Source organism: Coffea arabica, chromosome 11c, assembly GCF_036785885.1.
Source record: "Coffea arabica cultivar ET-39 chromosome 11c, Coffea Arabica ET-39 HiFi, whole genome shotgun sequence".
Taxonomy (NCBI): Eukaryota; Viridiplantae; Streptophyta; class Magnoliopsida; order Gentianales; family Rubiaceae; genus Coffea; species Coffea arabica.
The window spans coordinates 37,586,545-37,599,587 of record NC_092330.1 but is presented as its reverse complement, the minus strand read 5'-3'; the positions used below and the strand labels follow the sequence as shown (position 1 = coordinate 37,599,587).

At 34.3% G+C, this 13,043-nt stretch overlaps 1 long non-coding RNA gene across 1 annotated transcript; it reads right to left on the bottom strand.

Moving 5' to 3' along the window:
* Window positions 1–5,893: 5,893 nt before the first annotated feature.
* On the bottom strand, window positions 5,894–7,353 carry LOC113715555 (uncharacterized). Its single transcript, XR_003454003.2, has 2 exons — window positions 6,358–7,353; window positions 5,894–6,190 (listed from the first exon to the last, which is right to left on the bottom strand). It is a non-coding gene; the product is annotated as an uncharacterized lncRNA (long non-coding RNA).
* Between the last annotated feature and the right edge of the window lie 5,690 nt (window positions 7,354–13,043).

The following is a 13,043-nucleotide window of genomic DNA, read 5'->3' as shown; positions in this document are numbered from 1 at the left end:
ATGCCTCAAGTGTGATTTATTTGATAGTTAGAGATGTTGAACTCGGCCGGCATAAACAAACTCTGACGCTCCCATCTGGTCCGATCGCTCCTGTACAAGTTGGGATAATCTGTGATGCTCCAAAAACATTTGGTACATCTCAATCTAACGTTATACGACCAAAAGAATCCATTCACTCTGTCATTGATGTACAAATAACACCATCTCATTGGGAAAGCGATTTGTGTGAAATTGTATATGAATCTTTCTCCTTTCCTCAGTTCATGCAAACCCGTATCGTTTTTTGACGACTTGCACATGTAATACACCGTCTTGTCACCATCATTGGCTATTGTAATCTCTATTGTTGGGAAAAAGAAATCACGGATTGATTCAAATATGGTCTTTCTGCGCCCTACTTCAGCGGCTTCTTGATCTTCTGAGGCATTGGCATTGAAGGAGAGGAGGAGGAGGATGGCAAAAATGGCAAATGCTGAATTAGTGTTCTTATTCGCCATTGAAAAGCCAATGGGAGGTAGATGGTGCCCAGGAAGGCAGATGGGGATGTAATTAGTGGCGCATAAGATTGTAGTTTGATTTGCTCTGTGTGGCACAAATTATTTTGTGCTTGGATTCTCCTTGACTTGCGCATGCCTAAAGATAGCAAAGTCAAGGAAACTTGAAATACATTGGACTTTGATCTTAGTCCACTTTTTATTCTACCACTACTATAATAGGGAGGGACTTGTTGGTCCCTCTTGACGGCCCTGTATCTAATAGAAGAAGAAAAGTCTATTACATATTGAAATGGCTTTCCAACCAACAAAAGGAAATTTTTATGATTTACAATAAAAGTATAATAAAAAAGGAGTTAACAGAACTAATTAAAAATATTATGAAAGAGACAAAGGAGTTGGTTTATTACCAAAAAGAGGTAAAGGAAAGAAACAAGGTAAATCTAGTTTAAGTTTTATATGCTTCTTGCTTTCCTTTCTTTTTTCTTTGTGTCTTCGTGAAATGAATAGCCGTCAAGACGCTTCCTGGTTCCCACGAATGGAACATACTTTTATTCTTGATTTTTATTTAAAAAAAAAAAGGAATTTACTCTTATCTTAGAATGAGCACAAAAATGATGCAAAGTGTTAATAGGGTTGTAACTACATCTATGTATAATTGTTATACATAAGAAAAAAAAAACATTTATTAACATGCTTTTCTTTTTCAAAATAAAATCAATCAGAAGTTGGAAAATCTACTTCTTTAGTTTTGCAATAAAATCAGTACAAAAATAAAAAACAAACCCTTGTACATAGATATCAAAGCAAAATATCAATTTTTTTTTTTGTCAGCGCAACAGTATCCCATCTTATGCTAAACTAATCCCCTATGACTATAGAGAACGTGCCCAAGATGCATAGCACATTACTAGCGAGGGTTAATCTGACGACCCTAAAGTGGTTACCATACGAGCTATTCATTGGAACCTAAGGAACATCAATATTAACCTAATCTTGTATGTACATGTATCTCGTGTATCAATTCGGAATGTTTTCACAATTTTGTCTCTAGCACTTGCAAATTGTGACTATATTATTCGCACTTGAGAGATATAAGAGTTTAACAGTTACTTTATTTGATGAAAGCAAAAATAGGTGTAAGAAACCGAATCAATTTTATTTCAAAGAAAGGTCTTTTGTATGGTTAACTTCTTTTTTTAGATCCTACAATGGTTAACTTCTGTTTGTTCAACAAATATAGGGTAATTTGGTGCAATCGAATTAAAATCCATGTCATATTTACAAAAGGGATAATTTCAGAAATCTCCCCTGAAATTTCTTACAATTGCAAAGTCCTTCCCTCAAGTCTATTAAATAACACTTAATCCCTTACTTTTACTATTTATATAACTATATAGGTCCAAAAGCCTATATTTTTTTTCAAAAATTCTAAATTACCCTTTTTGTACAAATATAAAACAAAAATTATTTTGCTAATTGTTTTCTTCCATATTTCAACCAAACCCACTATACTAACAAATAGTTTAATTCAAAATTCTAAACCCAAGCAATTCCATCATCATAGTCATAAATTTGCTTCCCAAAACATGCATTCAATTCTAAAGATTTGTCCCATCCTTTAGAAATATTCTTACCATATGATTTTATGGAATGGTCAAACTCACAATCTACTATTCTTATGTTTGCATAATCTTCAACATAGAATGCCATGGTTTGATTTCATATAAGTGGCTCAACTCCTGCTACATGAGCCACATTATGATTTTGAAGAAAATTCTTAGGAGAGATTTAGGCATGGATGGGTTTAATCAAGTTTAAGAAACGGAAGGCATCATTATGACTATAGACATCTTCAAGAAATTCATTTTGTTAAAAATCAAAATTATATTCCAATTAATCACACCCTAATTTCAAACCCAATACTCACACCTTCTCAAAACAATATAATCTAGCCTACCATCAAATCTCCAAACATATTAATATTTTAAATACAAAGAAGAAACTCTATTTCCATAACCAACAATTGCCAAGTATAAAAAGAAATATAAATGTACTTACTAACATCTTAAAAAGTTTTTTGAATGGATGATAGACAAATAAATAAATTTACCAATTTCAATCCCTCTTCCTCTTTTGACCAATGATTTTATTATTTATTTTATTTACCAATAAATTTACCTCTTTTATTTATTTTATTTACCAATAAATTTACCTCTCCAATTTATTTTATTTACCTCTTTTGACCAATAAATTTACCAATGATTGTATTATTTATTTTACCAATTTCAAAAGCCTATATTTGCAATAGTGAAACTGATTGTTTTTGTATAATTTAAAGCATTATATCCTTGTTTAATCACTTTATAATAAGATAATTAGTACAACTCCTTATTTATAGAAAAGGGTTGAAGGAAAAAAAATTTATCACGTTTACATTTATAAGACTATGCATTGATGTTTACAAGTTTATTATGTTATTTGTTTAAATTTAGAATATCTTATATAGAAAAACATTTTTCAAATGACAACATATGCCATTTGTCATTTGCAACTGAGGATAAAACATTTTTATCTAGGAAAATTTATTGATAAGTTATTTTTTTTCATTAAATTGATAAGTTAGCTTAACAAAATATTTTTCTGCCAGGAATATAGGGATAAACATTTGAACCAAACAAACTAATAACCGATAGATAACATTAATTGAATTAATTAAAGAATAAAATAATTCAAAATCCTTAAAAAAATGACGCACGCCATATTATGATTGGAACCCTTCTGGAGATGTAGACTGGTAAATAGTATATAGTATCGATATTAATAATAACAATCATGTATTTTTTTTAAATACGGTTTATGTACATGTCACCCTTTTGAAGGTGAAATCGAGCTGGATCGGACAACTAAGATTTACGAATTTGTATTGCCAAAATTGGACGGTTTTGTAACACACATGGTAAGTATCTTGCCTTTATTCTCATTTGTATTTTTATGTCCTTTTTATGGTTATGTAATTTATTTTCTATGCTGTCAAAATTAAAGTACTCTAACTAGCATTCTAATGCTTTAATAACATAAGACAAAGTTGTAAAAAATTACAAGCAATTTTGCTTTTTTGCAAAAATTATTTTAGAATTCAACTAAAAAAAAAAGTTTGAGTCGGTGTTGAAATAAGAAAATATAGTAAAAGTTTACAAATATAAATCCCTTCAAAGTTAGATGGTAAGAAAATAATGAATTAGAATAAGAAAAGATTCTTACAAAAAAGGAATAGTTGTTTAAGAAATTAATACTTGAAGATTGAAAATATAATAAAATATTTCTAAAAAATAATAATAAAACTTGCCTCGGAGTAAAGGATTTGGGAGATCATAGAAACAAAAGTCCGATACAATAATATTTCAGATTGTGTTTATACAATGACTGTTTGGTTTTTTTTCTTTTATGGATGTATTTACCTTAGTAGGGCAAGAGGCTGGTATGCCTTAGGAAAGATTTAAAGAGGAATGTCAAAGAAGATGATTAATCAATTGATAAATCACATTTAGAGGGACAAGATTAGTGAAAATGTGTTAAAAAATTTATAGAAATAATTGTTTAAGTCATTAATACCTAAAGATTGAAAACATAATAAAAAAATCTCTAAAAAAAAATAATAATAAGACTTGCCTCGGAGTAAAGGATTTTGGAGGTCATAGAAACAAAGCTCTCTAACACAATGGTATTTCAAATTGTGTTTATACAATGATAGTTTGTCTTTCTGGGAATCGGATTGTATATTTGGTCTTCATTATGGAAGGTAGGGTTGTGGGGAAGACCTGTTGGGCTTGGACCTTTGTATATCACTTATATCATGTCTTTGGATTTCAGGTTACGACTTGTTTCATACTTTTAGCAGTTTGGTTCTATTTGCAAATGGGTCTGCCCCTTCCATTTGTCACTGTAGGAATAGTGAAGCTTGCTTATATACTCCACTATATTCCAACAATGGCGGTATGTAATATTTTTATTTTAACTATTGTGATTAGCAGCAAGCTCTCATATTTAATAATGATTAACCTTTTTTAATAGTGATTTTGTCTTGGTCTTTTTTGGCTTGCAGGGACTTCTGGCCTATGTAGTGGTTGATCAGGCTTATGATAAGCACCTGAAGAATAAGAAAGGGTAAGGAATAAGGAGAGGATCAGGAAAAAGAAGAACCAACCAGTTTCGTCTTTGTCGTTTATCCGGTTGAGTCGTATCAGAGTGACAGCTCTTCTTTATCCCTAGTCGATTAGGTCTTTCAACATGTTGCCCTTTGTGGTACTGGAATACTAGATTCATCATTCATCTACTTCTTCATCCATTGCCCATCCCAACTTTCTTCAGTGACGGATGTTATGCAGGACAGTGGAGTTTTGAACGCACATCATTTTGCATGATATTTGATAGGAAGATGCTTTTTATTTTGCTTCCCACAAACAAAGTTTACTTTAAATTATGGTCCATGGGCAAACTTTAGGTTACGGTTCGTGGTAACTTTAATCCGAGCAAAGATCTTCCATTTTCAAGAGATCTTGTGATTAATTTGTGTGCCTCGCACGATATGACAGGGCATCAAAAATTCATTTACCAAGTTGAGGCGGTGGTGGAAAGGGGAACATATGCACACATTTGAGAGGGCATATGTACCCGTACCCAGACATGAAAAGCGAGTTGTGCATCACTTTCTATTTAGTGGTGTCATTTCTTGAGTCGGTTGTTGCACTGCACATAAGAGGCTCCGTGCAGTGATCTTACACTGTGGTCTTTGCTCTTTGATTTTCATCTCTTGATTAATTAAGAATTTTTGACCTTCTAATCTTGCATTTTGAGGCCCGGCATGCTTTTATTTATTTCTTTTTGCTGCGTCTTCTGCTGGGAAGAAGGTAAATCTATATCTCAACGAACAAACACTTTTTCAGCTGTAATTAATTAGGTGAATGCTCTGCTTACAACAGTGAAATCACCATAGTTGATGGCCCGTACCGGTCATGGTTGATGGCACTATGAAGTCGAGACTGGGACATTTTTTTTCGTACATGTCAAAAAGAAAGCAGAACTATTGAAGTATGGTTTATCATTGTTGTTATATGCAGTGGTCATTACGGTGAAATGTAGAAATTGGGGACTTCTTTCTTATGCAAGCAAAGCAAGCATCTATCTCTTAAGAGGCAATAGGCAATTCAAGTCCCTTTTTACAACAAAATGCTGGCTGAGGTAATCATCATCATAGTTGCCTCATGTTGCATTGAGAGTGCAACCATCAAATTACGCATCCAAAATTGTGATGATTATCAATCAGGCTTAAGTGCATGAAAAATGAATCAAAATCGCAGCAAGAAAATGGAGGAACCTCAGCTGTGGGGAACTCCATGTTCGATCTATAGCTTTCCACGCTCGTATATATTAAGCCAGTGAAAAAGACAACACTAACGGTACATACAATTAACAATTTTCAATTTTCTTTACCGCAAAATTATTACACCAGCAACGCTAAAATTGATTATTAATCTGGCAAACAAATCTACTGATCCTGTAGCATCTCAACGGCCTAAATCTGGAAGAAATAATCAAGTCGCTCCAAGGTAGAGCACCTTATGCCACATCTCTGATCCTTGTCGAGTTGTAACCGGTGAACGCCGGGGCCCTGTCAAATGATTTTGACTTGCAAACTCTCGACAAAAAATTGACAAGTTAGAACAGCATTTCATAGAAATAGTACAACAAACTAGGAACTTCATCATAATACAAATGCTCGAGCTAGAAAGAGCTGGATTTGGAAAATTTTCGACACCATTGCATGGAAATTTGTAATAAGATACAGGCCTGAAACATTTACCTCCGCATGCAAGATAGTCAACGAACAGAGAACCATAGCTAGGCAAGGAAAAGGAAAGGGAGGGACCAACATGATATTATTGGCATGCCCGGAATTGGAAAGGATCTTAGTCCAAAGCCTCTGAAACCCTTGGCTCAAAAATAGAACAAATGGAGAAAAAAAAAGAGAGAGAAAGTCCATGACCTCAGCTGAACAGGTCAGATCCATTCAAGGACAAGGAAAAGAAATGGAGGAACCACATGAAACCATGGGCATGCCTGGCCTCGGTAAGGATTCTCTCCATCCAATCTTCAAGGTTAAAAAATTTAAGATCGAAAATTAAAAATAAAAAAAAACCAACGCAAAAGCAAAAGATATAAACAAAGAAAGATAAAAAGTTTCCTTTCCAAGCCAGGCGATGCCCACAATTTCCTGCAGATCTAGCTCCGTTTCCACCTTACCCGTTTGTTACTGAGCTCCAATATCACCCTCTGCACCATAAGTTCAGGTAAAAAAAAGGCTAAAAAATAACGAATTTACACTGAGCCGCTCCTTTTTCTTCCTTCTTTTTTTTCCCCCCTCACTAGAAGAGAAAGTTAGCCTAAAGAAACTAGCAGCTGCAAGAGCCAAGAGGGGAGGACGGGAAGGGAAAAAACGAACCCTAAGAGAGAAGCACTGAATTGGGTTTAGCGACTTTGTGTTTCATCGTTCCACACCTTTTATAAACTTTTCCCCTCCAGAAGTCCAAGACTAAGGACACGCTAAGGGGACCCTGCCGGACAACCCTAGCCCAGCCCACCTTGCTTTCGCAAGTAACTCGGCCCAAGGAATAGTGTGGGAATGGAGACGTTATGAAAGGAGAGGTAAGGTTGTGTAGGGAGAAACTTCCACTATCGTCATCTTCGAAGAAGACAGCCTCCCCATCGGACTAAGAATTAAGAAACTCAAGGCTAGAGGGGTTGGCTGCAAAATGTATCCAATAAATTGAAGTGTATTTTGCTGGGAGGATTATTTAGCCACAAGAGAAAGAGGTGATTGAGGAGTGGCTGAGAAAAGACAATGAGGAGTTATATCTTTGTATTTGCCCCTATTCAAAACTATTTTCAATTGTGTCATTATATAGTCTAATCAATATAAGTGTTTTGAGTTTAAGCATGTACACATTAGTGTGAAGACCATTAGTACTACTAGTGATAAAGAGCGCACTGAATTTGTGTGCAATTTGGAAATTTTATTTTTTTATATAGAGAAATTGGCAAAATTTTAATAAACCAAAAAAATGAACTTTGATATTTTAAAAGCTTTTTTCAATGAATTTGGTAGTTTATAAAATGCTTGTGGGTAGTTATGGGTGAAAGTCAGTTGTGATTATATTAGTTGGCAATATGTAGGCAAATTTATTTTGGTCAAAGCACTAATGATTAGTTTAGCATACATGCTGAGTATTATGGACAGAAACTGCATTTTTTTTTAAAAAATTTTGGACCTATGTTATATATTGAGATTGGTTGTTTCTCTTAAATTATTTTTGTTAGTTGGTAATGATTTTGACATTTTTTGTCTTTTTGCAGCCAGAATTTTATACTTTTTGGTCAACATTTTATGGCCATGTGGGTGAAATTACATATTGGGGCCTTCTTTCTTAAACATCCAAGTAAAGAAACTGGTCATGGATTCTCTGTGTTTCATTTGGTAGTTGGCAATGATCACATGAACAGAAAATTCATTATGGATTCTCAAAGGAAATATGCGAGAGTTAAAAATCTCTTGTACGCTGCAAATTTGATCCTTAAGGTCTTTGTTAAGCTCTATACACTAGGGGAACTTCTTGACTATTTCATACCTAGCAGAAATTAATCTTATTTTGTCACCATAATTGAGCACCGGATCCATGCTAACAAGTGACCACGGTATACAAACAAGAAATCCAGAGTTATGGGAACAACAAATATAATTGATAAACAAGTTAATGACCAAGTAACTCGTTTTCAATATTGTCTGATCCACTGATTAAAAGTAGATTGAGATCAAAAAATAAAATATCCTTCTCGAGCTTAACCTAAACTGCGGACACCCTTCCACCGGATTTCAACTAGACCAATTGAAGTATTATTGAACCGGGCTGCCTGCCGTGCTGTGGACGTTAACTTTGTCAGAGTCACATTTGTCGGATTTTTTTAAAAAAATTTTGGCAATATTTTGAGGAATTAGCTAGCCCGTTTTTGGTTTTTCCTTTTTTTTTCCTGATATGTATCATTTTACAAATTTTTAGTCACCAAAAAAAAGGTTAAAGAAAATGAAAAGGCAAATGGGATGATGCATCAAAAATAAAGAAAATTTTGACCATTTTGCAGAGAGGGCGATAGGCATGAGCAGCTATCATGATTGCGCTAGTCATGACTCACACCATCATCATTGTAGCACTCATGATTTTAAGGGCACGCAAATTCTTTCGTTCAAATAATCGCAGATTGAGCTTGTACGCCTTTAGGCACTGCAGAGCCGGAGTGGGATTTGGGGTGGCTTTTTCTCTAGGAGGAAATCTTTGACCAGAATAGGAGCAATTAGAGTTATATTGCTTGCTATTAGCATACTAATTAATCACAAAATCCATTTCATTGTGAGTATATTACTAAACAATCATTGATACATCACTTTTGCATTGTTGATAGATGCTGGAAATCATTATAGCCTATAAACAGCCTCCTCCCTAGCCTTATCATTGCCAAAACCAATAAAAGCATGCATCATGATCTTAATGACATGATAGAACTGATTTAGAAAAGGACTTTAGCAAGGACCACAGGGATTAGAACAAAACAGCCCTCTTCATCATTTGCCAAGGCGAATCTATCAATGTTGGCAGGAGAATTCCACAGCAAAAGAGCCTCATATCCGATGTACCTTTTCATATTTATGCTCCAATCTTCTGACAACTCGTGTATTGCACAAATGTATACGCTGAAAGAGCTCAAGCAATAGACTGTGGGCATGCAAGTACCTTGACCTAAGCTGTGTTGGTAGATCAAAAAAGAAAATTAATAAGAAATGAAGAAGAAAAAGTGCCACAGGCATTGCAGGAAACTGAGAGATTGAGAGGTTAGCTTCTCCAAGATTTGAAAGGTTAATATGTATATTATAATTGCAAACTCATGAATAGGATTTGGTAAATTTACACAGAAAATTCACTACTGCATCATCCACTAATATGAACGTATACATTGATTGTGCCTGCCTCCTACTGGTTGAATTACAAATAATGCTAATGTTTCGAACCTTGCATTAGGGATAGAAGACGAAAACATCACAGAATTGACTGATGTTGCAAGTAAATTTTGCACTAAGCTTCAGTTCTTTGTTCAACTCCTCTAGATCCCGTTTATCACAACCTTAAAGTACTGCTAAAGGAACTACTCCTGTAACAGAAGTGGTTTTTGTAGCCCATCATTTGCAATACTTCAATCATGTTCAAGACTTCACGTTCAAGAAATTGAAGGTCCTATTATAATTGTACTAAATTTTTCATGAACCAGGAGTTTAAAGGGCAACTGGACAAGGCAAAGACTACACATGTGATCTGAAATGGCGGAGCGAGCATGCCTCCCTTGCATCACATCACCGAAAAGGGCAAAACAACTTCAGTTCAGGGTTGGAAGGCCATCATTTCATTCATTTGCAGGCCATAATTTTGGGCCCTGTGGTCAAAATAAATACTATTATGGACATAGAATGCTACTGCATTTTTTTTTCTTTTACCTATATTCTGTCTTTTTTCTGCTAATTCCTCTTCGTGGTAGTACAATCTCTAATGATGATTTCTGTTCACGAACAGGGTTTGCCTAATTGAAAGTGCATCGCATTTCCAATTGTTTACAGTGTCAAATTTGACAGTATAGTTGAAGTCGGCGGACCCCATTTGGAGCTTGGACAAAGAACCAGTCATGTAGCTCCATCATGCAGGATAATAGAGGGGTAATATCATGATCTCATGAAGGACAATGTGAAAATGCAGGACACTTTAAAGAGTCACCCTTTTTGACTTTGTGAATTCTTTATCCTAAAGCCTTAAAGAGAAAAGCAGATAATCTTTTGATTTTCGATGATTTTACTATCTTTTAAGTACCGCTTTATTTTGCTGTACAAAGAAAGATATATGAGGAGGATGGGGATAAAAGAGGGAGCCAAATAGTTAAAAGGACAAATTAAGTGCATTGGACTTTTACTTTTCCTATACCGATTTCACATCGACCCTTTCTTTTTGTTTATAAAGCTTTTCGTTTCTGAATAAAATACAAAGTTGTGAAAATATGTTGGTAAACTAATTGCCATCTTGTGGGTATAGCTGTAGTGGGGGAAAATAATAATGGTTGAGAATATGATTACCTGTTGAGTTGAGGCTGAGTTCCTGGAAGAAATAATGTGGAGAAAATGCTAGCCTGCATGCTTAGAAAGATTACCAATAAGAAGTAATCATTGACAGCACTTAAAAAAGTTGCAATTGATTTACCTATAACTGGATTTAAACTTTGGCTCGAACAAGTAATAGATTTTTTTTTTTTTTTTGCTTGGATCAATGGATGTAATTCTCAATGCTATATATATATATTCTTTTTTTTCTTTTCTTTAGAAAGGGCTTGTTTTCTTCAAATTAATCATACTCTGTGAATGTCTAATTACGTTGAAACAAGTAAGAACATCTCTATCCTTTTCTCACTTATTCATAGCATGAGGGTTTCTTTTTTGGTACAACATGATTTGTGTTTCAAGTTAATCGTAATACTTTAGAAAGTCAGTTTCTACATTAATTTATCAAACATGATAAAGTAGTCGGAAACAAAAGTAAAACTACATTATGAAGCCAATCAAAATAATCTACCGGGAAACATTGTGGTAAAATCAAATTTCATGTTTGCCAAATTAGATGTTTATTGTGCAATCTAGTATTACTTTTTTTTTTTCCTTATTTTCCCCAATCAAAGTTAACTAGATTCTAAAATGAGCGTGCAAAAGGGAAAATTGACTGCCCATGAGACAAGAAAACATATTTTGTATCCATTTTCAAGCAAGAAAAGCCCGAGACAAGTCAAAAAGTAACATTTAACTAGGGTCACTTTTTGGTATTTAAAATAACGAAAAACAAAAAACTAGGAGCTCCTTCTATATTTCTTTTGCGGGTCAAGGAATTAAATTTCAAATTCCTCTGTTAATGCTTTAGCTTTTTTATTTTATCAGTAGAAATGAGTTATGAGGTATAACTAGGGTTACAAATGAGTTGAATCGAGTCGAGTATTGATCTAATCGAATCGAATCTTGACTTAGTTTTATCAAACTCGACGAGCTGCCAGTCTAAATTTCAAGCTCGAGTTCGACTCAAATTCTAGTTGACTTCGAGCTTGAAAAAATAAAAAATAATTATTTTATTTTTTAAAAAATAAATAAAATAATATCTTTTTCTTAATAAATAACTCAAGCTCGATTTAGTCGGCTCGCGATCTGCTCGATTCGTTTGCAGTGCTAGGTATAATAATCTTCATACTGCAGCCCGAAACCCCCTTCCCCTCAAAAGTCCAAACCCAAAAATAAATTAATTAATTATAAAAAAAGTAGTCTTGGACGTATTCTGAATAATTAATTGAGAAACAGATAATTTTATGTCCTTTTTTTTTAAAAAAATTGATATATATGAAAACACATAACATGATGAACACTTAAAAAAAAAAAAAAACTGGTAAACGAAACAAAGAATAAGTGCTTACTTGCTATTAGAATTTTCTCATTTTAAGGATGACTAATGATTGTTGCATGGTGAATCAGTGATGAACTTTTTTAAAAGCATGAAATGTTTAAGCCTAAAGTTTTAGCATAGGTATGGGGTGAAAACTTTATCAATATCACCACCTCTTTTCAGCCATCTCCTTCCTCTATAAATTGAGACAACAGCCAAATCCCACTTCATCCATCTCTCTCCATCTCCCAATCCCTCTCCCAAACCAGCAATTCTTCATCATCAAAAACATCATGAAGCACCTAGCATTCGTTGCAGTTCTTCTCTTGGTTCTTGGAGGGATTGAGAAAGCAAAAGCAGTGACTTGCAACCCTTTGCAGCTGAGCCCATGTGCAAACGCTATAACATCTTCCTCTACACCTACTGCAATCTGCTGTTCCAAGATAAAAGAACAGAGGCCATGCTTATGCAGCTACATGAGGAACCCTAATCTCAAGAAGTTCATCAGCTCTCCTAATGCCAGGAAGGTGGCCAACACTTGTGGCACTCCATTTCCTCAATGCTAAGAGTCCATTGATTATTTCTGTTTTTAGCATCTGGTCTTAGTTATATATATATATATATATATTGAGTCTATTATGGTCATGTTTTGCATTATCTATTCCACCTAGCCTATGTTCTATCATCTCTGTATCACTGTGGAACTTGTGTGGCGAGTGATCAGTCTTTGGTGTCATAGTTATTATGGGAATGGGCGCTGTCGCAGTACAACCATGTTGTGCTTGCATTGGACTATGTTTTACTTTGCTTATTGTAATGAAGATTGAATAATTAACGCTAACCCTATCTACTATTTTGTTTACGCTCTTTTTTTTTTATTAGTGAAGCGGTAATTGAAGGATAGAGGCGTCTATAGATTACATTGAGATACATGATCAACATATATAAACATACTGATTTCATGATGGTACATGGTCAACCA